The 27,174-nt window shown below is 41.6% G+C and overlaps 1 long non-coding RNA gene and 7 other non-coding genes across 8 annotated transcripts; 6 read left to right on the top strand and 2 right to left on the bottom strand.

The window, feature by feature from the left end:
• The first annotated feature begins 1,224 nt into the window (after positions 1–1,224).
• trnat-ugu (transfer RNA threonine (anticodon UGU)) lies at positions 1,225–1,298 on the top strand. Its single transcript has one exon. It is a non-coding gene; the product is annotated as a tRNA-Thr (tRNA).
• Positions 1,299–3,801: 2,503 nt separating this feature from the next.
• Positions 3,802–3,874, top strand: trnak-uuu (transfer RNA lysine (anticodon UUU)). The gene has a single exon. It is a non-coding gene; the product is annotated as a tRNA-Lys (tRNA).
• A 1,515-nt stretch (positions 3,875–5,389) lies between these two features.
• On the top strand, positions 5,390–5,471 carry trnal-uag (transfer RNA leucine (anticodon UAG)). The gene has a single exon. It is a non-coding gene; the product is annotated as a tRNA-Leu (tRNA).
• Positions 5,472–6,063: 592 nt separating this feature from the next.
• Positions 6,064–6,136, top strand: trnak-uuu (transfer RNA lysine (anticodon UUU)). The gene has a single exon. It is a non-coding gene; the product is annotated as a tRNA-Lys (tRNA).
• Positions 6,137–7,683: 1,547 nt separating this feature from the next.
• On the bottom strand, positions 7,684–7,766 carry trnal-cag (transfer RNA leucine (anticodon CAG)). Its single transcript has one exon. It is a non-coding gene; the product is annotated as a tRNA-Leu (tRNA).
• Positions 7,767–8,361: 595 nt separating this feature from the next.
• Positions 8,362–8,433, top strand: trnac-gca (transfer RNA cysteine (anticodon GCA)). The gene has a single exon. It is a non-coding gene; the product is annotated as a tRNA-Cys (tRNA).
• Positions 8,434–9,730: 1,297 nt separating this feature from the next.
• On the bottom strand, positions 9,731–9,921 carry LOC115059330 (U2 spliceosomal RNA). Its single transcript, XR_003842189.1, has one exon. It is a non-coding gene; the product is annotated as a U2 spliceosomal RNA (small nuclear RNA).
• A 5,195-nt stretch (positions 9,922–15,116) lies between these two features.
• LOC115059202 (uncharacterized) lies at positions 15,117–17,792 on the top strand. Its single transcript, XR_003842179.1, has 3 exons — positions 15,117–15,173; positions 17,369–17,542; positions 17,735–17,792. It is a non-coding gene; the product is annotated as an uncharacterized LOC115059202 (long non-coding RNA).
• The last annotated feature ends 9,382 nt before the right edge of the window (positions 17,793–27,174 follow it).

Here is a 27,174-nt window from a genome sequence, read left to right as displayed (position 1 = left end):
CAGGGTGCATCACCTGCCTGGTGAACACATGGCACCAGGATCCACTGTGTCAAGTCAAAGTCAAAAGTAGACCAAGACCTAGAAGAACACACCTTACAGCAGTAGATTTGAAAGAAAAGCAGTTCCTGTCAGAGGGGGACAACTTTTAGTCTCCATCTGATGTTGGGGAGACTCCATACAGGCTGTTGATGATTACTTTAAAGAAACCAGACAGCAAACCTCACACAGCTCCATAGCGTATCCTATACGAGCGGTCTCTTAGAGGGGTGGGTTTGAATCCCATCGCTACTAATTACCTCTATTCCTCTGAATGTAACCTGTTTACAACATCAGTTGAGTGTGATGACTGAGCTCTTAGTGAAACACATCACGGGTTCTAGGTCTTCCACGTGAATGCCTTTTATAGCAGGCATTGCTTCTTAATGCTGAAATGAGAGATAAAAAGCTATGTCAGAAGTATCAAGGTGCTAACATTTCCAAACACTGTACGAACAGTTAATTGAGGCTAAAGACCAGACCGTGTTCAGACCACATCTTCAGCTGCTTGCAAACATGACGAGGTGGCCGAGTGGTTAAGGCGATGGACTGCTAATCCATTGTGCTCTACATGCGTGGGTTGGAATCCCATCCTCGTAGGTGTCACTTTAGTCTGTCGGCAAAATTATCCAAAATGTCTGACTTTAGGTCCATCGTGAATGATCTCTAAATGTGTTTGAAACCTGTTGAAGGTTAATTCAAAGGTTATCTGGATATACTGCATCTGCTTTCAAAAACATTGTCAGATCTTCCAGTTTTTTCTACACAAGACTCTTTGGAGATACGGCAACAAGAGAAGGCCAAAATAAGGAGCTTACAACTCCAATACCAGTTAGTCAGCAAAATATGATGATTTGGCAGGAGTCCTGACTTTGTGGGATACTTAGGATGAGGTATCTTCAGCATACAATGAACATTAGTCCCTTTACTGGTGGTAACCCTAACCCTTCAGATTATGAGACTGACGTGACCCAACGAGGGCTGGAACCCAGAGTAAGTAAAAGAGTGAGATGGAGGAGAGCTGTAAGTGTTTCAGTATAAACATACATCATACAGCCCTGACCACTGTTGTATCCAGGCAGAGCTGACTTTAAAACAATACAAAAAGAAACTCCACCCCTTTATCATCCAACCCAACTGTAGCATGCACATTACAATTCCATCATCACATCCTACAGCAGAGAGAGTGGTGCTGTGGCTTAGCTGGTCAAAGCGCCTGTCTTGTAAACAGGAGATCCTGTATTCAAATCCCAGCAGTGCCTCATTGTCAATGTTGTATTGTTAAAAAAGAAGCGTGAGCAAAGTCCAAGTGAAGCTCCTGCTGGCTATCTGAAGGGATTTAGAAGTGAAATATACTCTTTTTCAGCTGTTATGTTTAAACTGCGAAGTACATTATGAACCAACATCAAAATGCTGGAAACACCGTGCTGTCGGGTGGCGCCAGTGTGTGTGTGTGTGTTTGTGTGTATGTGAATTCATGCACGTGAGTGGCATTTGACACTCAGGTCAGAGTGGGCCGTACAAACATAGGCATCACATTTGCAGCATCTCAGGCTTGTTTTGTTGTCTCTTTTCAGACCCAGGTAGGCTTGGAGGTCTACCAGGTCCAACTCTCCAGATGAAACTGCAGAGAAACTGGCAGTACTGATGCTGAGCTTCTTAAAGTGTCTTATAAACAGGACATGTTGCATCCAAACCCCAGACGTGCTTCACTCTCAGTGGAGTTCCTGCTCATCACTTCCTGTATTACAGCTTTTGCTTGCAGTTTCTGGACAAAACAAAGTGGTTGCTGCTGTGTTGAGCAGATGGAAATTTGGTGATTGACCACTTTTCACAGGAGACAAACTTTGGGAAGAGTCATGATGGTCAGGAACTGATAATGGCGACATAATACCAAGGGCTCATTTGGGAGTTGAACCCAGGCCCTCTCACACCCGAAGCGAGAATCAGGGGTGTACCCCGCCCCTCGCCCAATGTGAGCTGTGATTGATTTTTGAGGTCATCATTGTTCCAGGGTGTAATGGTTGGGTTAACACTCCACCCAAAAGAGGTGCTCTTGAACCAGCAGAGAGGAGGCTTCATGAAACAGTTTATCTTTTCACCTGCTGCTCTGAACTGCAAGCAGTCAGCGTGCAGCATTCAAGCTCACAATATTTCATGGTGTGGTTGAAAGAGGAGGCAGAATATTGGAAATGTAGGTCAAAACAAGCAGGTCATAAAAAGTCATTTGGCAAGAGTTATGGGGTACTTCGGGTGAGGTCAACTCTGACTGAGAGTGAAGCTCTGCTGGGGTTTGAATGCAGAATGTCCTGTTTACAAGACAGACACTTTAAGCAGCTCAGCATCAGTACTGCCAGTTTGTGTCTGTATCGTAGAGGAAGAAAACACAAAGGTCTGTCACAAAGGTTCTAATGACATCAAAGAGATCAAAGGCTCCTCCCACTTTTTCTCATGACCTCCACAGTACAGTGCACTCTGTTAATGAAGCTCAAAAGACAAACATGGTTCTGCCAGATACCTTTGCGTTCTGCAGACAGAAGAAAGAACCAAACTGGGCCAGGAGCCAAATGTTTGTTGGATCAGGAATCCTGAAATGTCTCTCTTTTGTGCAGTCAGGATGTCCAAGCAATCTCAGACTGTCCCTGTTTTACCAGCAGCTCTACAAGTGAATCGGTCTTTTTCTTTGTCCTCAGTAAAATAAACTGCATTTAAAAGCTTCACAATGTGAACAAGCTTCCAAAGACAACCGTCCCAAGTAAAGTCTCCATATTGTTCAACTTTTGCTCCTACATTAAAACAAACCACTTTACCATCAACCTCAGCTGCAGAATACACATTACACTTGTGTTCACTTTGGTAATTTGGTAGGATGAATACACAGGATAAATTGCTCCAAGCTGAGTGGATAGTTGAGAGATCAGGGTGTTGGACAAGATAAAGACTTCCTGTGCTTCATAATCAACGCTGAAGATTCATGCGAACGTGAGATAGTGTGACTTATGCATCTGTGTCATGTTGGAGATCAATGAAAGACAGGAAATGCCTTTGATCTCCAGTGACGTCACACAGTCTCGTTGTGGAGTTATTAGTTGTTGATGTTGTTCTGTAAAAATCTGCATCAGTGAAACATTCATTCATACACGAGGACATCACGTATATTGTTGGAATAGAAAATCTTATTTTTTCTGTGTGTTCCTGAGAAAGAGGCTCATGTGCTGGTTGAAGTGAATCAGAGCAGCTTCTGTCAGGAACATCTGTTTGTTGCTGACAACATCTGGATTACAGATGACACATCAGACTGATATTATCTGTGTCATGGTGTTCAGAGATTTCAGCAGCTCACATCCAACACAGAGACTCTGAGCAGGCCCACCTGGTCTTAGACCCAGAACCAGACCCAGACCTAAATCCAAACCCAGGAGACAGAGGTTGAGTGAGTCAGTGAGGAAGAAGCTGCTCGTTCTCCTTCAACAGTTTGATCCGAGGAAAAGTCACTTCCTCTTTTCAGGAATCAACTTCTACCATCTGTCCACTAGATGGAGATAACTCTGGGCATCAACTTAAAAATCCTCCGGTCTTCCATGTGTGAACTATAATACCAGTGAATTAAACAAATATCGTCCCTGGGTGGGCTCGAACCACCATCCTTTCAGAAAACAGCCGAACACGCTGACCGATTGCAACCCCTGGCTGGGACAGGGCTGTTTGTTCGAGTCAAGCTGAAATAATTAATTTAATTTCATCTGAATTATGCAGCCTTCAGAAGCCTGAGTAGCTCAGTCGGTAGAGCATCAGACTTTTAATCTGAGGGTCCAGGGTTCAAGTCCCTGTTCAGGTGATGCAGCTTCTTCCCTTTAGTGGTTCACATTATAGACTCCACAGCAGTGATAGGTGACACTGATCTATGAAATTATGAAACCATGAGTCTTTCATGTTCAAGGCCCATTTGTGCAGGAAAGATCTTGAGTCTGTTACCTCAGACCACTGAGCCATCCTGACACGTGTCCACCTGCCACTCTCGTGAGGAAACAGAAAAGTTAATGCCAACTTTGACAGGACAGTGTCAGCTCTCTCTCTCCCTCTTTCAACCCAACCGGTCGAGGCAGATGGCCGCCCCCCCTGAGCCTGCTTCTGCCCAAGGTTTCTGCCTCTTAAAGGAAGTTTTTCCTTGCCACTGGTGCCGAGTGCTTGCTCATCGGGGGATCTGTTGAGTCTCTAAATAATTTTAGAGTTTTGTCTAGACCTGCTCTTTATGTAAAGATGATTGATGTCACTTTGTTATGATTTGGTGCTATACAAATAAATCTGATTTGATTGGTGGAGTGGCAGTGGAGCATTGTTACGGTTGTAATGACACAATTTTCAAATATAACCAACCATAGATCGCGAACAGCTAGCTTAGCAGAGGATTGGTTTTGTTCATCAACCTCTAGGTTATGGGCCCATAACCACGCTACACCACTCTGCTGCAAACCACCTGTCAGGTTTAAACCACCTAGAACATTATTAAACACACAGGGAAGAAAGACAAAGGACAACAGTGCTCATTTTACTTGCAAGGAGAACAGACAGAGATGTGCTCAGTGACACTCTCTACCCGCTCTGGAGTATCTCTTCTGTTCTCCCCCTTTTTATTTCCTTAGGGTGGTCCCTAGTTACAAAATCTTGCAGCTCTAAAGGTGAGAATACACAGCTGCAAGTAGTGAATGAATAGTTGCTTGTTATATGATTTATATTCAAGTTATAAGTCACAAGAAACTCAAACACATTGAGGGTTAGTTTATGAACGAAGTAATCTCGCTTCGACATCCTCCCTTTCTTCATAAATCTTCTTCGAAGGTCGTTGCTTCTTCGGAGGTATGAACTCTGCTCCTGCTAGTAAAAACACAAGTTTCTACATTCTTGCAGGGTCAGTAAAAGTTGAGCAGTACTGTGATAATCACTTTATGTACATTTATTCTAACACCACCCCAGATGGGACTTGAACCTAATAGTGACTTGTGGGTTCAAGTCCCATCTGGGGTGGTTGCACGCTGCAACAACATGTCTCTTTGGGTTAATCGGTCAGCGTGTTCACTAAAGCAGCTGTTCACTGAAAGGATGGTGGTTCAAGCCCACCCAGGGAAGTGCTTTGTCTTATCCACTGGAACTTTAGTCGACACATGGAAGATTTGATTTGGAGAAGGTGTGTGTCCGGGTTCCCAGGGATGTTCTGTGGGAATATAGAACCATCCCATCACTATACACCAAGAGACCAAGAAGCTGGACTTGAGAGTTTGTGAGGTTGGATGCTACACGCTGATTGTTTGTGTGTCCAGGACGTTTCAAGGACATCTTTCTGCCGTTCTCATGTGGTAGTGTGGCCGAGTGGTCCAAGGCGCTGGATTTAGGCTCCAGTCTCTTCAGAGGCGTGGGTTCGAATCCCACCACTGCCAAGCTTTGCACTCTACAGTATAATCTTGGAGTGTTTAAATCTAAAGCTCTTATGAATATAGTGTTCCACCAGTGGCTACCATCACTTTGAGTTACTGAAGTGGGGACCGACATCTGAGCTAAAGATACAAATAAAATAATCTGAATCTGCTTTTATTAGCAGAGTATTAGCGGTGCAACTGACATGTCAACTTTTCAACAGATCAAAGGAGTATACTCACCGCCGCGGCCCGGGTTCGTTTCCTGGTCAGTGAAAATACTTTAAACATATATTGATAAAAAACAACATTTCATAAAAAATTTCATATCGGTGCATCAGCAGTTTGAAGGTTTGAAGTCTTCTGTGTGACAGGCAGAGATACTGTCCACTATATTAATGAGGAGCATAAGAGGAGCAGATCAGCAGGTTTGACTGAAAACAAACTGTAAAGTATGAACCACAGCACTGCTGGGGTTTGAATGCTTACGGTGCAAGAGGTCGGGAGTTCAAATCCCAGACGAGTGCTTGTATCATTTTGCCAATATCAGTTGCTGACCATCATGACTCTTACCAAAGTTTGTCTCCTGGGCAAAGCGGTCAATCATCACTGAGAAGCCTGAGTAGCTCAGTCGGTAGAGCATCAGACTTTTAATCTGAGGGTCCAGGGTTCAAGTCCCTGTTCAGGCGATGCAGCTTCTTCCCTTTAGTGGTTCACATTATAGACTCCACAGCAGTGATAGGTGACACTGATCTATGAAATGATGAAACCATGAGACCACTCAGCCATCCTGACACGTGTGTCCAGCTGCCAGTCTCTAGTGAGGAAACAGAAAAGTTAATGCTAGCTGCTCTTTATGTAAAGATGATTGATGTAATGTTGTTGTGATTTGGCACTATACAAATAAATCTGATTTGATTGGTGGAGCATTGTTACGGTTGTAATGATGCCATTTTCAAATATAACCAACCATAGATCGCGAACAGCTAGCTGTTCTGTTCTGTCGTCAGAATGGCTGAGCGGTCTAAGGTGCTGCGTTCAGGTCGCAGTCTCCCCTGGAGACTCCAGGACAAGTATCAAATATGACGAGGTGTCCGAGTGGTTAATGTCTCAAAAGTTAGGTTAGCTCAGCTGGTTGGAGCGTGGTGCTAATAACCCCAGTCATGGATTAGATCCCCACTCTGCGATAAATGACATTCTCCATGTTTTCCTGTAAATCAGTGCTTCAAAAATGTTGAAATGGAAACATAAATGTTACTGAGTGTTATTTTCCCATTTGTTTTTACTTCTTCTACGATACAGATACAGACGGTTTCAGAGAACAACTGCAGAGATGACCCTTCTGCTTTGTTGAGGTGATGAGGAGGAACTCCACTGAGAGCGAAGCAGCTGCTCTTTTCTGATGCTCCACTGACTGAGCTACAGATGATTCAGTAACAGCTGAGTTATCTTTAGTCCAACAACTGCTGTCCATTCCTACCACAGGGAGCCACAGGCTTTAGTGTTTTCAGTCCGAACCCCTTTATTGTGAAAAAGTCAAATTCACATTTTATACAGATTTTTCATCCACTTTGGAAGAGTTTGGTTAACAAATTTTACAAAACACTGTCAGGAGTCCAGACCAGAATGCCCTTTAGCACCTTTAAGGCATTGCAGCTAATGGCTCGTTGGTCCTGGGGGTATGATTCTCGCTTCGGGTGTGAGAGGTCCTGGGTTCAAAGACAAGCCCTTAGTGTTATGTCGCCAATATCAGTGCCTGACCATCATGACTCTTCCCAAAGTTTGTCTCCTGTGAAAAGCGGTCAATCACCATATTTCCATCTGCTCAACACAGCAACAACCACTTTGTCTTGTCCAGAAACTGCAAGCAAAAGCTGTAATACAGGAAGTGATGAGCAGGAACTCCACCGAGAGTGAAGCACTGCTGGGGTTTGAATGCAGGATGTCCTGTTTACAAGACAGACACTTTAAGCAGCTCAGCATCATAACCTCTATAAAAAGCCATCATCAATGGAGATCCAGTTATTTCAACCCAGGGGAGTTTGAGGTCTGAAAGCAGGCCCATGGAGAGGATGAGAACATGTTTCCCCGTAAATATAACACCGCTGCAGCAGCAAAGGAGAAACAGCATGAGAAGCATTTACTACTCAAGTGGTTTGGGCGGTCAAAAGTAGACCAAAAGAACTTTGTCCCCAAACACACCTTGCTGCAGTTGAGGTTAAAGAAAAGTGGTCTCTGTCAGAAGTGGGATTTGAACCCACGCCTCCAGGAGAGACTGCGACCTGAACGCAGCGCCTTAGACCGCTCGGCCATTCTGACGACAAAAGCTGCAACAATAGCCGAAAAATTTGGTCTAGGGGTATGATTTTCGTTTTGGGTGCGAGAGGTCCCGGGTTCAAATCCCGGATGAGCCCTTCACATAAGGTGTCCAATAATCTGCACCCCTGTTCAACTACCATAAGTATAGTATTAGGCAGAATGTTAGGTATCTGCAATTAAAGAAGGAAAGTCTGACACAAATACACAAAGAAAAAAGGCAAGCTTGTGGGTTCATATCAGGGTCTGCCCTTTTCCTGTTCCATCAAAGGAGATGCTGATTCTGTGATGTCACACAGGTTCTAATGACATCACAGAGATGAAAGACTCCTCCCATTTTTTTCTCATGACCTCCACAATAGAGTGCATTCTGTTAATGAAGCTCCAAAGACAAACGTAGCGTGTCACTTCCTTGAAGGTTTGAATGATGTGTGAGTCTGAAGAGCTGCTGCCTTTGATCCATGTAACAGTGTATCTTTCATCCAAAGTCACAACTTTGAGAAGTTAGACAATGTGAGACATGTGGCATTATTGCAGTGAAACGGGTGTAGTTCAGTCAGACCTGCTGATCTGCAGTGATGGGCTGTGTGCGTTTACGGGGGGTGTAGCTCAGTGGTAGAGCATTTGACTGCAGATCAAGAGGTCCCCAGTTCAAGTCTGGGTGCCCCCTGCCACCACCATGAAACTACACATTTTCATACGCAAGCACAAAGAAAAAGAAAAATCTTCAAAAGAAAAGAAAAATCTTGCCTTTGTCTTTTTCTGTTTGAGCCCCAACAGTGCTCATTAGTTTAATATATAGAAAACCTAAAGTAGGATTTGATTCCATAACAGCAGGACAAAGTGTGTCATTAATCTTCTGGATTCTACAGACTGAGTTCATGTTCTGATAGATTTATTTTACAGCTGTAGTAACAATAAATCTCCAGCAGGTGGAAGTATTGCTGCTCAGATGTCATGTACACTGTGGGACACACAATACTCACAGAGGACTTTATTGTGCTGCAGTGAGATGTATAAAAAGCTCCAGTTCTACAGTCAGAAGATGTCCAGTCTGAAGGTGGATGAGTTCTGACTGCAGAAGAAAGTTTCAGAGCGTCTTCCAATGGCTGATTATTGATCTGTGATCAGGTTATCAATCAAATATGCTGCTTTCTGGGTCTTAACATTAATAATAAGAACAAGTGTTTACAAAAAATGCAGTTGAGGTTGATGGTAAAGTGGTTTGTTTTAATGTAGGACTCTGCATCTACCTGAACCTGTTTGACTGCAGATGTGCATTTTCATTTGGACCCCAGGAAGAGTAGCTGCTGCCTCATTTGTGAAACATTCATTCATACGCGAGGACATCACGAATATTGTTGGAATAGAAAATCTTATTTTTTCTGTGTGTGCTCCTGAGAAAGCGGCTCAAATCCAAACCCAGGAGACAGAAGTTGAGTGAGTCAGTGAGGAAGAAGCTGCTCGTTCTCCTTCAACAGTTTGATCTGAGGAAAAGTCACTTCCTCTTTTCAGGAATCAACTTCTACCATCTGTCCACTAGATGGAAATAACTGAGCATCAACTGAGAACTGAGTTCTTCATCATCTGGAAACAGACAGCATTGTTTTCTTCAACTGGAGCTCTTTGTTCAAATCTACATTAAGATTCAGAGCCAAATGTTTTTCCTTTCCTGGATTTACTTCATCATTTCAGTCACTCTGTGGATTCAGCTGACAAATGCAAAATACAACCAACATTTAAACGATGACGTGTTGAAACAAAACTTTATTGATTCAGTCTGGTCAGCAGAATATAACCTGATGAAATCAGCAACGTTAAACTGATGTTTCTACATGAATGCATCACTGATTCTAAAACCATAAACTGAACATGAACACTCTGTACACTCAGCGTTACACACATGAAGACAACATCATGTGTTTAAGGTGATGTTGAGCTGAACAGGACTTGTATTGAACACACAGAGGGAGTGCACCGTTCCTGGAGATACTGCAATACCAGGTCGATGCGTGGAGTGGACGGAGCAAGCCCCTATTCCATCTCCCTGTTCCAAAAATCCATTTAATATATGGTCCCCGGGTAGGGGACGTATCAGATATTAAACTGATAAGAACAGATACTACACTTGATCTTAGCCAAAAGGCCGAGAAGCGATACCGCTCAGCTGTCGGAGGTAACGGAGTGTTTCTCCGCACCGACCCGCTCAGTGAGGGGTCAGAGTCGGCTTCAGTAACAACATCACTCCGAGAGAGAGACACAAACAGAAGACATGAAGAAACGAAGGAGGGATCAGAGAACAACCACAGACATGTTATTTTCACAAAGTTACGTTGTAGAGCAAAGAAAACGTCTCTTCTTGGTCACCTGTAAAACTTCATATCTATGTCAATTTACCAGCTGAATATTATTGTGAAAACATCAGTTTGTCCTCTCATGTGATTGGCCTCATGGTGTGTCCATCAAAATAACCCCCCTGTCTGCACGGATTCTCTGAAGATTCGGCTCTCCTCGACTGGACTCGGCTTTTTTCGACCGAAAGAGAGAATAATAAAATGAAAGAGGAACTTTCTCTTCCACAGAATAAGACCACAAATGACTGAAGACCCACAAATTTAAAATAGCATTCAAGGTCATTTTAACCAGCATTACTGCCATCATTTTATCTTAACATAAAGTCCGCTATGCCCGTTTAATGCTAACATACGTATTCACTCAGCTCTTACAGAACAATGGCTGGATCACAGCATGTTCTGGTTTCATGCTTCTTTAAATGAGTCACTGGCTGCTTCTGGTTATGTTTGATGAACAACTTCCAGCACAAAAATCATGCTACACGTCAGGAGAAATGACACTTCCTGTCCTTTTTCGGAGTGTGCTCAGAACAACTTCATTCTCAAATCACATCCTCAGCTCCAACCTACATGGAGCTACGACACTGTGTGACGTCACTGGAGATCAAAGGCATTTCCTGTCTTTAATCGCTCTCCCAAGCTGACACTCCAGCGTTCGTGTCAGATGGATGAGCGCATGCGCACAAAGACGCACATGACTCGTTTCGCGAACGAATGATAAATGGCAAATAATAATGACAAATAATAAATGAAAAAGCACAAAAACCCAAAGATCCAACTCAGTTTGAAAATACTTTTCATCTTTAATTAAATGTAAATCATTTAAAAATGTTGAACTATTTACATTTAAACCACATAGACAAGTATGAAGGATGATACAACAGGATGTAAATGAAAATCCTAACAGTTTTAGCTCGTCTTTGGTTCAGATTGGCATGAAGAAAAACCAAGTGGCTCAGCTTTGATGGCTTTCTTGGTTCCTTTTTAGGACAAATAAGGAGAAGGAAAGAGTCGAAGTGAATGAGAATATTCTCTTGTGATCACAGCTGAGGCTCCCTCCCCCGAAAACCTGATTGGTCCTTCCATGTCCCCTCAGTTGTCATTGGCTCTCAGTGGTGTCATTCATTTGGAGTGACAGCGCGTTGTGTAAAGTTGTTTAAGTGGCTACAACTCGACATTTTGTGAGAAAATGGAAAACAAAATAAAACTTAGAAGTGAACTGAAAAGAGGAGCAGTGCAAAAAACAAGTTCAGGAAGTTGTGCTGCAAGCTAAATGCTGTAAATTCACCAGTCTGAGTTTTGAAACAAGCTTCCCACTTCCTGCAGCACCTGTAGCAAATATTCACCGGAGTTCAGGTAAGAACTTTAATGAGAACTTTAACGATGAATTTCAGTAAAGTTGTCTTTTCTCTGTTTTCGTGTGAAACTGTTCTTAAACAACATTCAATAGACATGTTTAGCAGAGTCCTGCTTGTTTAAGGTCGTTACGTCGTTATGCTATCATAGTTAGCTAATTTAGTTAGCATGCTAACTTTGCTAATTTAGCAAGCATGCTAACGTATCTTAATTAGCTAATTACGCTTCGTTGGCATGGAAAAACATTTCTCATTGTTGAAGTTACTGCCTCAGTTTGAACTTGAATTGAAGACTTGTTCTTTCAGAGGAAACAGCTCAGTTTAGATCAGCAGGCTGAAGTCCTGTTAGTCAGAGCACACCTGGACAGACAGGTGAAAATACAGAGAAGAAACTGACTTGGTGTTTGATTATTTATCCTCAAAGACAGTTGATAATGTGTAAACTTTGTCCTCCAAACTTTTGGACACACCAGGGAAGGATAAGGACCCTGATGAAGACATCACTGAATCTGATGACAGCAGAAGGTCCCTCTCTGTGATGAAGTGATGATGAGGGTTGTTTCTTTTTGGGTGATGTTGTGGGGAGGAGGTTTGTCCACATCTGGTTATGGATGGCTGGCTCCTGTGTTCAGGGGGAGGACGTGGAGATGCTTCTGTCTCTCTTTAGCCCTGATAAAGGAGGAGGGTTGGAATTGTGACAAACAAGAAATAAAGAATAGACAGGACAGTTCATTTGTCGTTCAAAACATATTCAGGGTGTTTTTTCAGACAATGCTAAATAACTTCTTTTCTTAGCAACATCCAAATGTTAGAGACTCAGTGCTGCTCTCCATGAAAAGCAGCAGTCAGCACTGTCTGGATACAACAGTGGTCAGGGCTGTATAATGTGTGTTTATATTGAATGTGGTGGAGAGGTAATATTATAATCCCAGTAATTTACTCATTGACAGAGCCTGTGATTAATTTCCCAGCATTTCTGCAGCTTCTGTGAGCTGCAAATCTGTTGCTTTTTGTCCATTTTATTGATTTATAGTCTTTATGTTTTCTTAATTTTATAGTTGTGAAATACAGTTTTGTGTCTTTTCCATGGGGTCGGTTGTTTGGATGCAGCAAACCCAGCCCCTTTTATGTGAACGTGCACAGATCTAGATGTAAAAACCAGGTTTGATTATCAAATTGATAACCAGCTTTGTGAGACAGCATATCAGGATTGTGGATGTGTGTACAAGTGAAGCTGGATCACTAAAACAGATCCCAGGCATGTTAATCCAGCTTTGTGATACAGGCCTCTGGTTCCTCAGTGTCTCTTAGCTCTTTGAAGGAGGCAGCATCTTTTGAAGAGACTAGTTGTAGTTGGTCTAGTTGCAGGGTGATCTGCTGATGTGCTGATGCTGAAGAAGTTATGTGTCTCACCAGAGAACTCTAGATATAAACTGTCCCCTTACACACTGTAGACAAACACACTTTAAAATATACCATCCTCATAAATGCTCTCATACTTTATGCCACTATGCCTTTTCTAATCTGATCATTGTAGATAAACATAACTGTGTATCCGACCATGTGTAATAATGTTTTCTAATTGTATTAAAAGATAAAGGATCATATTGTACATCACATCATATAAATCAAAGGTCATTGGAGCCTTGTGATCTACCTGATGTGGATTATTACTGTCTGTTAATGATTGACTTCAATTCATTCCAAAGTTCAGATTTGCTGGGGTATGAGATTTTCCTGTAAGTCATATTCAGTTTTCCACAGAGAGCTCAGACTGTGTTTTGATCAACAACTTTAGAAAACCTCCTGCTGTCAGATATACATGGATATGTTGTCTTTATTTTTTTCATGGAAGCTGCAGTTAAAGTTCACCTTCACTCATCAGCTGCATGAAGATCAGTTCGACCATCAGGTAACATAACCAACAGCCTTCATCCTGTTTGTGTCAGTGAATGTTGAACTGATTTAAAAACAGATATTAAAGTCAACAAAATGGAAATATTAAAAGATTTAGCTGCATTGTTGTACAAAATACTGAAATTTACTCCTTCTGACTCCTCCAAATAAAGAAGTGACATATTAGTGAGGAATTGATATTTACCGATTTCATTTGAAAACTGACAGTTTGGTGCTCATATCTGGGGCCATGATGATCATTTTCAACCAGCTACCTTCTCAGATATATAAAGAAGAGTAACTAACTGAGAAGGGCTGTTGAAGAGTTGAAGAACATGACAAAAAGACAGGAAGATAGACAAAGTGATAAAAGAACACAAACTGCTCGTTTCTGTTTAATGTTCACTATTAAAATAAACTGTTATATTAATTTAAATGTTGCAGTCAGTGAATGCTTTAATCGTGATGATGAACCATCAAACTCCTCACAGCTCCCTGTTCAGATTCCGGATAAAGAGGGTTGGTTGTGGATGATGTGGTTACTTATTAACAAGATCTCTTAAAATGTTTGTGATAAAGACATGAACTCATAAAATTACTGCTGAAAACATCAGCATGATATCAGTTAAATCAGCAGAATATCATCTGACAACTCACTTGAACTGAAGATAGTGAAGTGTCAGCATTCTTTTTTTTTTTTCTAATAAGAATGAATATAATTCTATCCTGAGTAAATGTCATTGTACACTTTAATAATTATAATGATGATAAGGATCTTTATACAAATAAACAGAAACCTGCATGATCTACATCAGTCAGATTATTATTCTGTGTGATTGGGATAGATCATCAAGTGAAGAGAGCAGCAGGGTCCCCTCTCCTCCTCCAGCAGCATCGCTAGTAGAACCTCATCACATCATGTTTGTTTCCTGTGATGAGGAAGAAAACTTGTTCAGTAACATTCATGTAAAATCTTTCCATATTGTTCCAGAGCTAAGATATTTTTTAGGAAAATAATTTTTATTGTGTATCACCTTAATCCATGAGAACACTGATTGAATACATGTAATTTTCAAAGTGTGTGTCTCCTGAAAACAGTCTCAGTTCTGTTGCTTTTTTAAGACTGAAACCACAAAAACATGGAAGTGTACCGTTTTTTTAAACTGAAAATAGGAGAGAAGATGGTGATGATGAAAAGAGATGTTGGTTTAAAGTTGAAGCAAAAAACAATAAACAAAATGAACAAACGGTTAAGTGACCGGAGCCCTTGGACATTTATATTTTGTTTTTTCATAATTTTCCTCTTTATTACATGATATTGTCCTCTTTGACAATAACCGAGGTATATGAATAGTAGAAATTAGAATTCAATATTGAAATAATGAAGAAATCCAGATTTCTGATGGTTCCACCTGTTGGCTGAACTCAGAATTACATAGTTGTTGGATCTGAATGATTTCTTTACTGCTTACTATTATTTAAAATTTCATCAAGACTTAGAAATTCACATTGTTGCAGCACATTTACATCTTCTTCTGCTGAGTTGAGGGTCAGGACTTTAGAGGTGTTGTTGCAGAATCACACCACCATCCCAAAGAGTCCTCTGGCACTGATTTGGTTTCTAACACAGGTTAGAACGGTTTTCATGTCACTAAAGTTTTTTAAAATTGAGCTCTGAAGTTATGAGGGTGTGACTTTTCCTCAGCTCAAACAGACACCAGGACTGACGAGGGAGAACCAGCAGCTTCTTCTCTTCAAATGAAGCTGGAAAGTGTCAGAAAGTCTCCCTGAAGTGAGTTCAGCAGGTGAGAATCTGTAAATGTGTGAACAGGATCACTGTGATCACACTGAGCTGACAACAGTATCTTAAACGTATTCTTATTCAATTCTAAAATAAGATTTAATTAGTAAAGTCAAGATTTTAAATCACCAGATTTAAACCAGATTTTATTTTTTGCAAGGTTTTTTAGATGGTCACAACAAATTAATCTTAAGTGAATTTTTTTTTTAATCAACTTTCACGATGAAGGGATAGGGTTCAGGTTAAGTGATTTCCTTGAACTGGTGTGCCGTGTTTCTGTCGAGCAATGACAGAACAAACATGTCTGAATTGGTCTGAAACCTTGAATGAACTTGGCTGAAAGAATTTAACTCTTACGGGCAACATGCAAACATTGCTGAACACCACAATATGGATCACAACCTTACTTTTCACTATTTCAATTCAGAAATAAATATATGGGAGTCCAAAACGGAACACCCCAAAATAGCTGCAGACTTGAACTATGAACAAAAATCACAACCTCTGAACCAAAAAAACATCACAATAACTACAACCAAAGAATAATGTGGTTACGTTCATACCATGAAATTTGACTGTATACTGTATAAAAACAGTTTTTTTTAAACAGCATTGCATGATCATTGATGTGAATTCATCTATTACTTAATCTGAGGTGACAGAACCCAACTTTAACCCCTGTATGTACAGTATACTGCATTTTCCACTTTCCACGGTCACGTGAATGTACATTCCTGATAGCAGCACCAACATTGTCCGAATAAATACACGAGTGATTACAGTCTGCTCGACCTACTATTATGTTTAATAGGGCCATAGTAGCCCTCATATCTAGGACAGACGTATGATGATAACATTGATTGAACAGCTTATGTTACAGCTTCAGCTGGTGTCTTCACACCATCGATTTCTAAGAATTACAGGAGAAATTATTAAAACTGATGGGCCATAACGTTAATCGATCATATTGTTGAGTTATCCAGGACACTTTACTGTTTATGTGTTGAGAATAATTAACAGTGTCTTTAAAACTGACAGTGAGGAAAACACTGACAGGCAGCGGGTCCTCTTCAGTCTGCCCAATGACTGGCCTGATTAAAATGAAAATAAACAAATAAAAACGTTGAGGGATGTAGCGGTTTCTAGTTAAAAAATGATAAAGAAATGCAGAAAAGCAATGCAGCTTCTGTGCTCCTGAGTACTGACTGACAGAAAGAAAGACAAACACACAAACACTACACTACACTACTACACTACCCCTGCATCTACTGTAGCTGTAGAGGTAGTGCCTTGGAGCTGCATAAAAGTTAATAAATATATCATAAGTATGGAGAAGAAGTGGTTGTTCCACAGCCAAATGAAGCCTTGAATTGTTTTTACTCTGTTTGGTGACCTGGATGTTTTCTTTGGTAATGCGCTTTGTGAACTGGAGGTGTGTGCTTATCTAACTCGTGTGTTTTTATTCAGGATTCATAATTTTTCCACAGCAGATGGGCCTTTCTTTGTCATGTAATTTCCCTCATAACATTCATCCTACCTTCTCTAGATTTGCTCTCAGTATGAAAAGCACCCCTGGATGACGTGGCACTGTGACTATTTAAATAAACATTGGATCAACTTATTATTCTTTATTTGGTGGCAAGAACTCAAATATTTCCACACCTGGGAACTCTTCCTTAATGGTGTTGTTTTGAAAAAGTCAGAAATCCACAAAAGCGATGGCTGTCAGTAACACACAGTTAAACAGGCTGAGCACCACTCCAAAGTTTCAAAGCTCCACCTGTCAACTCAAACCAATCAGGTGACTCAGTCTGACTGAAGCTGTGACGTCAGATGAGTTAGTGTTCTGTCCACTGTGGAGGAAAAAGAGTCTGAATGAAGCTCTGTCCACAAAAAGACACTGAGACAAAATGAGGACACACAATGAAATGAGTCTGTGGTTATTCTCATTCAGCCAGGCCAAAGTCATATCCGGCCAACAATTGAATCGAACCCAACTGGACTTAGGTTTGTCAAAGACGTGCCTCCTTATTCCAGGGGCTTTGATTCAGTTGTTGTTCTGGTCTTCTGTCAGTTTCCCTCTCAGACCGACTCCATCCTGAAGATGATGTACTCTGTGTGTTTGGATTTGCTTGGTATTTTTGGGTGTGTATCTTTGGAACAAACTATTTGTCCTGTTTCTTCTTTGTCTTCTGTCAGTCAGAAAGTGTTTTCCGCTCAGACCAACTCTGTACTGAAGAAGATGGACTGTGATGAGGAAGAGGAGGCCAGACCAGAGTCTCCAGGATCAAGCTGTCTGTCTCTGAAGTCTGACTGGTCCAACAACTTTATTCCTCCAGACTTCAGTAATGAACCTGGACCCTCAGAGACAAAGTAAGAGTCTGTGAAGATGAGAATAAAAATCCATCCATAGATATTCATGATCCTGAATCATCAGTGCAGATTCAGGAAGACCCTGAGATTGATCTTCTGGTTTTATCACCAGAAACTACTGATGTTTTTTCCTACCCAAACATTTTATTACATTAGTCAGATCATGTCAGTTATAAAGAAATGTTTTCACAGAGACAGGAAGGGGAAAAGACATGTCTCTGAAGAGGAGCAGCCGTCCCACTGTGCTCTGTGTCAGGACGTCCTGAAGGATCCAGTCTCTACCAGCTGTGGACACTGGGTCTGCAGACAGTGCTGCACCTCACACTGGGACCAGTCTGCTTCTTCAGGAGACTCCTCCTGTCCCCAGTGTGGACAAAGATCCAGAACCAGACCAGGTCTGCAGACCAGCCCTGAACAGAGTGAGACTGAACTTCTGACTGACGTCTTTAGTTTTCCATCAGATCCTCAGACTCTCTGTCTTCAGTCTGACGTTGTCTCTTCTCTGTCAGCAGATCGTGTTCTACAGGAGGCTTTAGATCAACATAAGATCAGTCTGAGGACCAGATGTCAACATGTGACTGAAGGAACAGGAAGTGGGACCCTCCTCAACAGGATCTACACTGAGCTCTACATCACAGAGGGACAGAGTGAAGAGGTTAATACCCAACATGAGGTGAGGCAGCTGGAGACAACTTCTAAGAAGAAGAGCCTTCATGATGCTCCAATCAAATGTCACCACATCTTTAGAGTCTCACCTGACCAGCAGAGTCCCATCAGACTGGTTCTGACCAACGGCGTTGCTGGAGTTGGAAAAACTTTCTCTGTGCAGAAGTTCAGTCTGGACTGGGCAGAGGGCTTGGAGAACCAGGATGTCAGTCTGCTGGTTCTGCTTTCATTCAGGGAGCTGAACCTGATCAGAGATCAGCAGTACAGTCTTCTCAGGCTGCTTCATGTTTTCCATCCAACATTACAGAAGGTCACAGCAGAGCAGCTGGCTGCCTGTAAAGTTCTGTTCATCCTGGACGGCCTGGATGAAAGCAGACTTTCACTGGACTTCACCAACAGGGAGGTCGTGTCTGACGTCACACAGGAGTCATCGGTCCACCTGCTGCTGACAAACCTCATCCAGGGGAATCTGCTTCCCTCGGCTCTGGTCTGGATCACTTCCAGACCTGCAGCAGCCAGTCAGATCCCTCCTTCATGTGTTGACAGGTTAACAGAAATCCGAGGCTTCACTGACGCCCAGCAGGAGGAGTACTTCAGGAGGAGGTCCAGGGATGAAGAGCTGTCCAACAGAATCATCTCACACATCAAGACGTCCAAGAGCCTTCACATCATGTGTCAAATCCCAGTTTTCTGCTGGATCATCGCTACAGTTCTGGAGCACATGTTGACTACAGACCAGCAAGGAGAGCTGCCCCAGACCATGACTGACCTGTACTCACACTTCCTGCTGGTCCAGACCAGGAGGAAGAGGATCAAGTACCATGAGGGACATGAGACAAGTCCACAGGAGCTGATGGAGGCTGACAGGGAAGTTCTTCTGAAGCTGGGGAGGCTGGCGTTTGAACATCTGGAGAAAGGGAACATCATGTTCTACCAAGAAGACCTGGAGCAGTGTGGTCTTGATGTCACAGAGGCCTCGGTGTACTCAGGACTCTGTACTGAGATCTTCAAAGCAGAGAGTGTGATCTTCCAGAAAACAGTCTACTGCTTTGTTCATCTGAGTGTTCAGGAGTTTCTGGCTGCATTCTACATGTTCCACTGTCACACCAACAGGAACAAGGAGGTCCTGAAGAACTTTCTGGGAAAAAAACACCAAGATTCAGCCCTGGAGGACTTTCTGATCACAGTCCTGGAGAAATCCCTCAGAAGTAAAAATGGTCAGCTGGACCTGTTTGTCCGCTTCCTTCATGGTCTCTCTCTGCAGTCCAACCAGAGACTCTTAGGAGGTCTGCTGGGTCAGACAGAAACCAAACCAGAGACCATCCAGAGAGCCATCAACAACCTGAAGAAGATGAACAGTTATTTTATCTCTCCTGACAGAAGCATCAACATCTTCCACTGTCTGATGGAGCTGAATGATCACTCAGTTCATCAGGAGATCCAGGAGTTCCTGAAGTCAGAGACCAGATCAGAGAAGGAACTCTCCCTGATCCACTGCTCAGCTCTGGCCTACATGCTACAGATGTCAGAGGAAGTTCTGGATGAGTTAGACCTGAAGAAGTACAACACATCAGAGGAGGGACGACGGAGACTGATCCCAGCTGTGAGGAACTGCAGGAAGGCTCGGTGAGTCCACTCTCATTCTCATCCATCCTTCTGAAGATTAGTGAAGATGTTTTTAAATCCAATCTGATTCAGATGGTGTTTCACTGTCAGCTGTTTGTTTTCAGATGATTCAAATGCTGCCAGAGATAAATATTCACTTAGTTGTGTTTCAAGTGGAAATCCTGATGACATCAGCAGGTATCAGTGACTGATCATCTTCACCAGCTTCACTGTTCCCCTCAACTCAGTGAAAGTCAAAACAGTAGACAGTCAAATCTTTTCAGGTCAACATGGCCTCATGGTCCCTCAGAGGACATAAACCTGGATCAGGTCCCTGACAGACTGAGGACCTGATGGAAGACCAAGACCACATTTTGTCTCTTCATCTGAAAAATTTAAACTCTGATGGTGTGAGAGAGATGAGAACAAAACTTTCATGTCAGAGAGAAAAGATTCAGTGAAAAGAGAAAATCTGAATCCACACAGGAAGTCTTGGCGTCTTTAGTCCTTGAACCCTCCAGATTAATATGTAGTGTCATCTTTCACAGTGACTTATTGTGTAATGTGTGTCATCACAGGCTTGTTGGTTGTGGACTCACAAAGACTGAGTGTGATGTCGTGGCCTCAGCTCTAAAGTCCAACCCCTCCCATCTGAGAGACCTGGACCTGAGTCAGAACCACATAGAGGATTCAGGACTGAAGCTGGTGTGTGCTCGACTGGAGAGTCCAAACTGTGGACTGGAGACTCTGAGGTCAGTTCACTGACTGGACCTGCTGTAGTTTGAGTGTTGTTGTTGTTTGGATGAAGTGTGTTGAGACATGATGATGACCCACAATAACATAAAGACCATTGAGGACATTTCTGATTGATTGTTAATGATTTGATCTTCATCTTTTATTCTTCACTCAGGTTGGAGAACTGCAGTTTGTCAGAGATCAGCTGTTCTCCTCTGGTCTCAGCTCTGAAGTCCAACCCCTCCCATCTCAGAGAACTGGACCTGAGTCACAACGACCTGCAGGATTCAGGACTGAAGGATCTGTGTGGTTTTCTGGAGAGTCCTCACTGTAGACTGGAGACTCTGAGGTCAGTTCATATATTTTTTTAGATCTTTTATGTTTAATCCAGAAATCGTCCACACATAGAACTTGAATTTATTCTCTTTGGATCAACAATATTTTAAATAGTTTCCAGTTGTTCTTTTGTTGTTGTTGTTGTTGTTATATAATCGTTGAACCATCCATCTTCTACCACTTTTCTATTTCTGGGTCACGGGGGTGCTGGAGCCAATCCCAGGTAACTCTGGGCGAAGGTGAACCAAACCTGCGACCTTCTTATTGTAGGGCAGCGCTAACCACTACGCCGCTGTGCTGCCCTATTATTGTTATTATTATTATTATTATTATTATTATCGTTGTTGCTATTATCATGACTGTTGTTGTTGTTGTAATAATAATAATGCTATGTCATGTGTGGACATATGTTTCATACTTGCATACGTTGTTCCAGTCATACTGGTGTTTGATTTAGGGATGCACCGATCCACATTATTTCACTTCCGATATAATCCCGATAACTGAATTTGGGTATCTACCGATACCAGAGCTCTGCTTGCTTTAATATAATTAACATTGTTTTTGATTTTATATGTGGCTGTAATAAATTCCTCTCTCCGGACGGCAGTTGAAATGTTAGCGACCACTGATCTACATGATTTGTTCTCTCACACACACACACACACACACACACACACACACACACACACACACATTATAGAAGAGAGTGAAAGTATGAACTCCCAGATGAGCACAGTGTTCAGACTTGTTCAGGGCTCTACCTGCAGACTGAGCTAAAACACTGACAGCTGGGTTAAATGTCATGTGTTGGTCCAAAGTCAGGCCAAGACATTTCATCTTCAAATATATCATTAATGATGAGTTAGATTTTCTGTCTAGAACTTCTGCAGCTTGTTTGTAGACTGTTTGACTGGTTTTAGAGTGGACTTACCTGCCAGAGCTCAGATTGTTATGTAGGAGTTCATATGTGGCAGAATCAGAGATAGAAATAAAGTTTGGCTGATTCTGCTGTTTGGTTATTTCTGATGTGTTCAAATCACAATGTTGACAGTTTGAGTCAGTTCAGGTTCTTTACAGTGTTGTTTCATTTTCTCATTAAATCTTGTCACTGTTTGTATTTGACTGTTGTGAAGCTGCTTCCTGTTGGTTCAGCTGTTTGACTTTCATTTTCTAAACTTCTACTTTCTAAACCTTCAGCTCTGAACAGATGATGAAACATTGAACGCTTTCAAGCAGGAACTTTGTGTCCTAAAGTCACATCTTTTATTCTTTACTCAGGTTGATGAAATGCAGTTTGTCAGAGATCAGCTGTGCTTCTCTGGTCTCAGCTCTGAAGTCCAACCCCTCCCATCTCAGAGAACTGGACTTTAGTTGGAAAGACCTGCAGGATTCAGGACTGAAGGATCTGTGTGGTTTTCTGAAGAGTCCTCACTCTAGACTGGAGAGACTGAGGTCAGTTCAGTTGTTGTATTTGAGCAGGGGTCACCAACTCCAGTCCTGGACGGCTACTGCCCTGCATGTTTTAGATGTTTCCTGCTCTAACACACCTGATTCAAATGAGTGACTCCTGATCAGACTTCAGCAGAGTTTGATGACAAGCTGATTATTTCAATCAGGTTTGTTGGAGCAGGAAACATCTAAAGCATGCAGGGCAGTAGCCCTCCAGGACATGAGTTGGTGACCCCTGTATTAGAGCTTTTATCTTTATCAGAAACTGAATTCATATCAACATAGAACTTGAGTTTATTTATTTTGGATCAGCAACAGTTGAAATAGTATTTGTTTCATGATTCATATTCTTCTCGCTGACTGATTCTCCAGGTTCATTTTTAATATGATTGATTATAAATGATTTGATCTTCATCTTTTATTCTTTACTCAGGTTGGAGAGCTGCAGTTTGTCAGAGATCAGCTGTTCTTCTCTGGTCTCAGCTCTGAAGTCCACACCCTCCCATTTCAGAGAATTGGACCTGAGTCACAACAATGACCTTCAAGATTCAGGACTGAAGGAGCTGTGTTCAGGACTGGAGAGTCCAGATTGCAGACTGGAGACTCTGAGGTTGTTCAGTTTTGGTTGTAGATTTTTTTTTTTTTTGTTTTTCCTTTAATCCAGAAATCATCTACACATAGAACTTGAATTTGTTCAATTTTAATCAACACGTTGTTTCATGTTTCCAGTTGTTCTATTGTTGTTGTTGTTGTTGTTATTATTATTATTATTATTATTATTATTATTATTATTATTGGTATTGTTGTTGATGATGATAATGAAAGTTGTCATTCTTTTCCAAAAGTTGAATTTGAATTTACTTTTTTAATGTATGAATAATGAAAAGTCTTAGAGGAACCAAACTGTTGGTTTCAAATGTTTGATCTCCAGACAGAAACCAGGACCAAGGGAGACCTTAGTCCTGGTTCAGGGCTGCATATTTAGAGTCTCGGTGTCTGTATTGGAACAAGGTCTGAGGTGAACCAGGAACACTTGAGATGTTAAAGTGGGTGATGAGTTTGAAAAGTTCTGGATCAGGTATTTCTGACTGATTATTTGTTCTTTTTTCAGGTTGAGATGCTGTTGGTTGTCAGAGATCAGCTGTTCTTCTCTGGTCTCAGCTCTGAAGTCCAACCCCTCCCATCTCAGAGAACTGGACCTGAGAGGAAACCTCCTGCAGGATCCAGATGTGAAGGAGCTGCGTGATCTTGTGGAGAGTCCAGACTGTAGACTGGAGACTCTGAGGTCAGTCCACTGTGGTAGATCTTTAATCTAATGTCCTGATAAATGTCTTCAGACTTGGAGGGTGTGGAGCTGAGGACCAGAGTCAGTTGTGTTGTTGAGACTCCAGCCCTCATGGGGCTTTCAGACACGTGGCCATGGCCCCCCTGTGCTCTGAAAGCTGTTATTTCCAAAGGATTGGAGCTCCACCACAGGTTTCCCTGCACTGAGCACAGTGATAGTTGTGTTTCTTTGTGGTGTTGTCATACTCAGTCAGTGTGTTACTGCAGTAGATGGAGTTCAGAGCAGCGGTACAGAAGCTGAGTGATGAGCTGCTGTGGACGGAGTCAACATCAAAAAGCTCTTCTACACACTTTGAAAACAAACAGTCCCACACATGTTGAAATGTTCTTCATTTAGAAGATTTTACAGCTTCATCTTCACGTCAAAGCAGAACTTTCCTTTGCTGCCACATATTTATGAAGCAGCCAACTGCTGTATTCCTACACACAAGTATGTCCTGTATTCCACTGCAGCCGCAGGTCAGCTGAGGGAATCACTTTGTTTTAGAGTGAGGAGCTGCTGAACTTCAGCCTCCAGTGGCTGAAATGACAATTACACTAAAGAAACACTTCAAACATCCAGACAGAATGTGGTGGAACTTTACTTTAAAGTCTTCTGAACATATCTGACTGATTATCAATGATTTTATCTGCATCTTTTATTCCTTATTCAGATTTGACAACTCTAGTTTGTCAGAGATCAGCTGTTCTTCTCTGGGCTCAGCTCTGAAGTCCAACCCCTCCCAACTCAGAGAACTGGACCTGAGTCACAACAAGCTGCAAGATTCAAGACTGAAGGATCTGTGTGGTTTTCTGAAGAGTCCTCACTGCAGACTGGAGACTCTGAGGTCAGACTCATGTTTTATTTCTGCTCTCAGATTAATATGATGTTACAGTTGTGGTGACTCTGACCTGCAGACATCCATCCCTCAGTGTTTCAATGATGGGAAACATTTTTGCACACTGACATGAACAAATATATATTCAGTGTTTTCTTGTTCCAACACGACTATAAAGTTAATTCCCAACCCACATGGGTTAAGACATGTATTTAATTCTACAGTCGCTGTTTTAACAACATAAAATCATAAGTGCATATAAACATACACAAATACATTATTATCCTTTTCTCAAGTAATAATTTAGAATAATATATTCAGCAAAACAAATAACCAAACTAAAGATTTAACTGTTTTTCTAATGCCTTGGAAATGAAATCAGCGCCTACATGAGTCTCTTTGCTAAAAAGGAAGTCATGTTGCTCACAATCATACAAATCAAAGAAATCGACATAAATCTAAACCATGTTGCCAACAAAAACACCTCTGAGGTGCTCGTACACAGAACAACAAAACAAAACATGGATCTGACTTTCTACTTCATCCAGTTTGCATAGTGTACAAATCCGGTCTTCCTCAGGTGTGGCATTAAAGCTCCCTGTTTCTGGGACTAATGGAAGTGTTCCTGAACACAACTGTCCATAATGATCTTTGTCTTTTAGTTCATTTATTCTTAATGTAAGGTTCCACACTGTAAGTGTTCTTATTAAGACAGTAGGTTCTTCATTTTGGCTTCCTCCAAACATCCAGAGACCGTTTATCTCTCTGCTTTAGGAACAGTTTGTTTATAATATCTGTAATATCACAACATCATTTATTAATGAAAATATCAGATAAATCACTCATATAGAATATTAATTTCAGCTCACTGGCCCAGGGATGGTGATGAAAAGTGTCAAAATGAAATATCTTTTTAGTAATTCTGTCATCAGGCAGCTTCACAGATACATTCCTAATGTAAACATCAACACATCAGGACAACATCAATTTTGCTGTGATTGTGTAGCAAAGCTTTAGTCCAATCAGCTGCAGTGGTTTGGTTCCACACTAAGATAAGGATTGGCTCTAAGGGCTGGTCTGCTGGGGGAGCAGTTGCCCCGTTGCCCTCCTCTCTCTGCTGCAGGAAACATGTTTGCTCCGTCTGCCTCGCTGATCTCCCAGCTATGTTAAATATCAGTCTCAGGATTCTGTGGACTGATATCAGATCATTCAAATGAAGATCAGTCAAAATTGGGATATTTTTTTTTACCCATCCCCATAATCCCTTAAAGCTGACATAGGTCAGAATAGATTCTGCATATTTAAGTAGTATTTGCACATCCACTGTTCAGCTGTTATAAAGTTTGGCTGACTCTGCTGCTTGGTTATTTGATATGTTAAAATCACAGAACACATTGACAGTTTGAGTCAGATCAGGTTCTTTTCAGTGTTGTTTCATTTTCTCATTAAATCTTGTCACTGTCACTTATTTGACTGTCGTCTCCGAAAGTCACATCTTTTATTCTTCACTCAGGTTGGAGAACTGCAGTTTGTCAGAGATCAGCTGTTATTCTCTGGTCTCAGCTCTGAAGTCCAACCCCTCCCATCTCAGAGAACTGGACCTGAGTGAGAACGACCTGCAGGATTCAGGACTGAAGGATCTGTGTGGTTTTCTGAAGAGTCCTCATTGCAGACTGGAGACTCTGAGGTCAGACTCATGTTTTATTTCTGCTCTCAGATTAATATGATGTTACAGTTGTGGTGACTCTGACCTGCAGACAGGTTTATATTTATGAGGGAAAATCCTCTTCAGGTTTTAACATTCAAATAATTTAAAATAACTTTTGAAACCTGATTTGTAATCATCTGAAAATTTCAATTTCACACAGTTTATATTCCCAATGTTGACAGTTTGAGTCAGTTCAGGTTCTTTTCAGTGTTGTTTCATTTTCTCATTAAATCTTGTCACTGTTTGTGAAGTTGCTTCCTGTTGGTTCAGCTGTCTGACTTTCATTTTGTAAACCGTCACACTGAAAAGATGATGAAAAATTAAACACTCTCAAGCAGGAACTTTGTCTCCTAAAGTCACATCTTTTATTCTTTACTCAGGTTGGAGAACTGCAGTTTGTCAGAGATCAGCTGTTCTTCTCTGGTCTCAGCTCTGAAGTCCAACCCCTCCCATCTCAGAAAACTGGACCTGAGTCAGAACAACCTGAAGGATTCAGGACTGAAGGATCTGTGTGGTTTTCTGGAGAGTCCTCATTGTAGACTGGAGACTCTGAGGTCAGACTCATGTTTTATTTCTGCTCTCAGATTAATATGATGTTACAGTTGTGGTGACTCTGACCTGCAGACATCAGGCTGATATTATACTGATCCTCACTGAGGATCTTCATGCTGACGTCTGTTTTCTTCTTCTCTGGTTTAGTCCAGTCAGTGTGGCAGAGAAATGTTGAACTACAGATTTAAAACTTGAAGAAAATAAGAAAAATCCTTCCTCTTGTTCCAACATGACTATAAAGTCATGTGACTAAAGCAGACTGACTGAGAGATTCAGACCAAACTCAGCATGTTTGTGAAACGTGGTCACAGCTGAATGAAGTGAAAATGTTCCAGATGTTGTGAACCATGTTTTGACTTTTCTCCAAAGTTCATTCTGATATATTTGTTGTCTTTGAAAAGTTGAGGATGTTTCGT

Source organism: Echeneis naucrates, chromosome 18 (genome assembly GCF_900963305.1).
Source record: "Echeneis naucrates chromosome 18, fEcheNa1.1, whole genome shotgun sequence".
NCBI classification, from domain to species: Eukaryota; Metazoa; Chordata; class Actinopteri; order Carangiformes; family Echeneidae; genus Echeneis; species Echeneis naucrates.
This window is presented reverse-complemented; position numbering and strand designations above follow the sequence as displayed.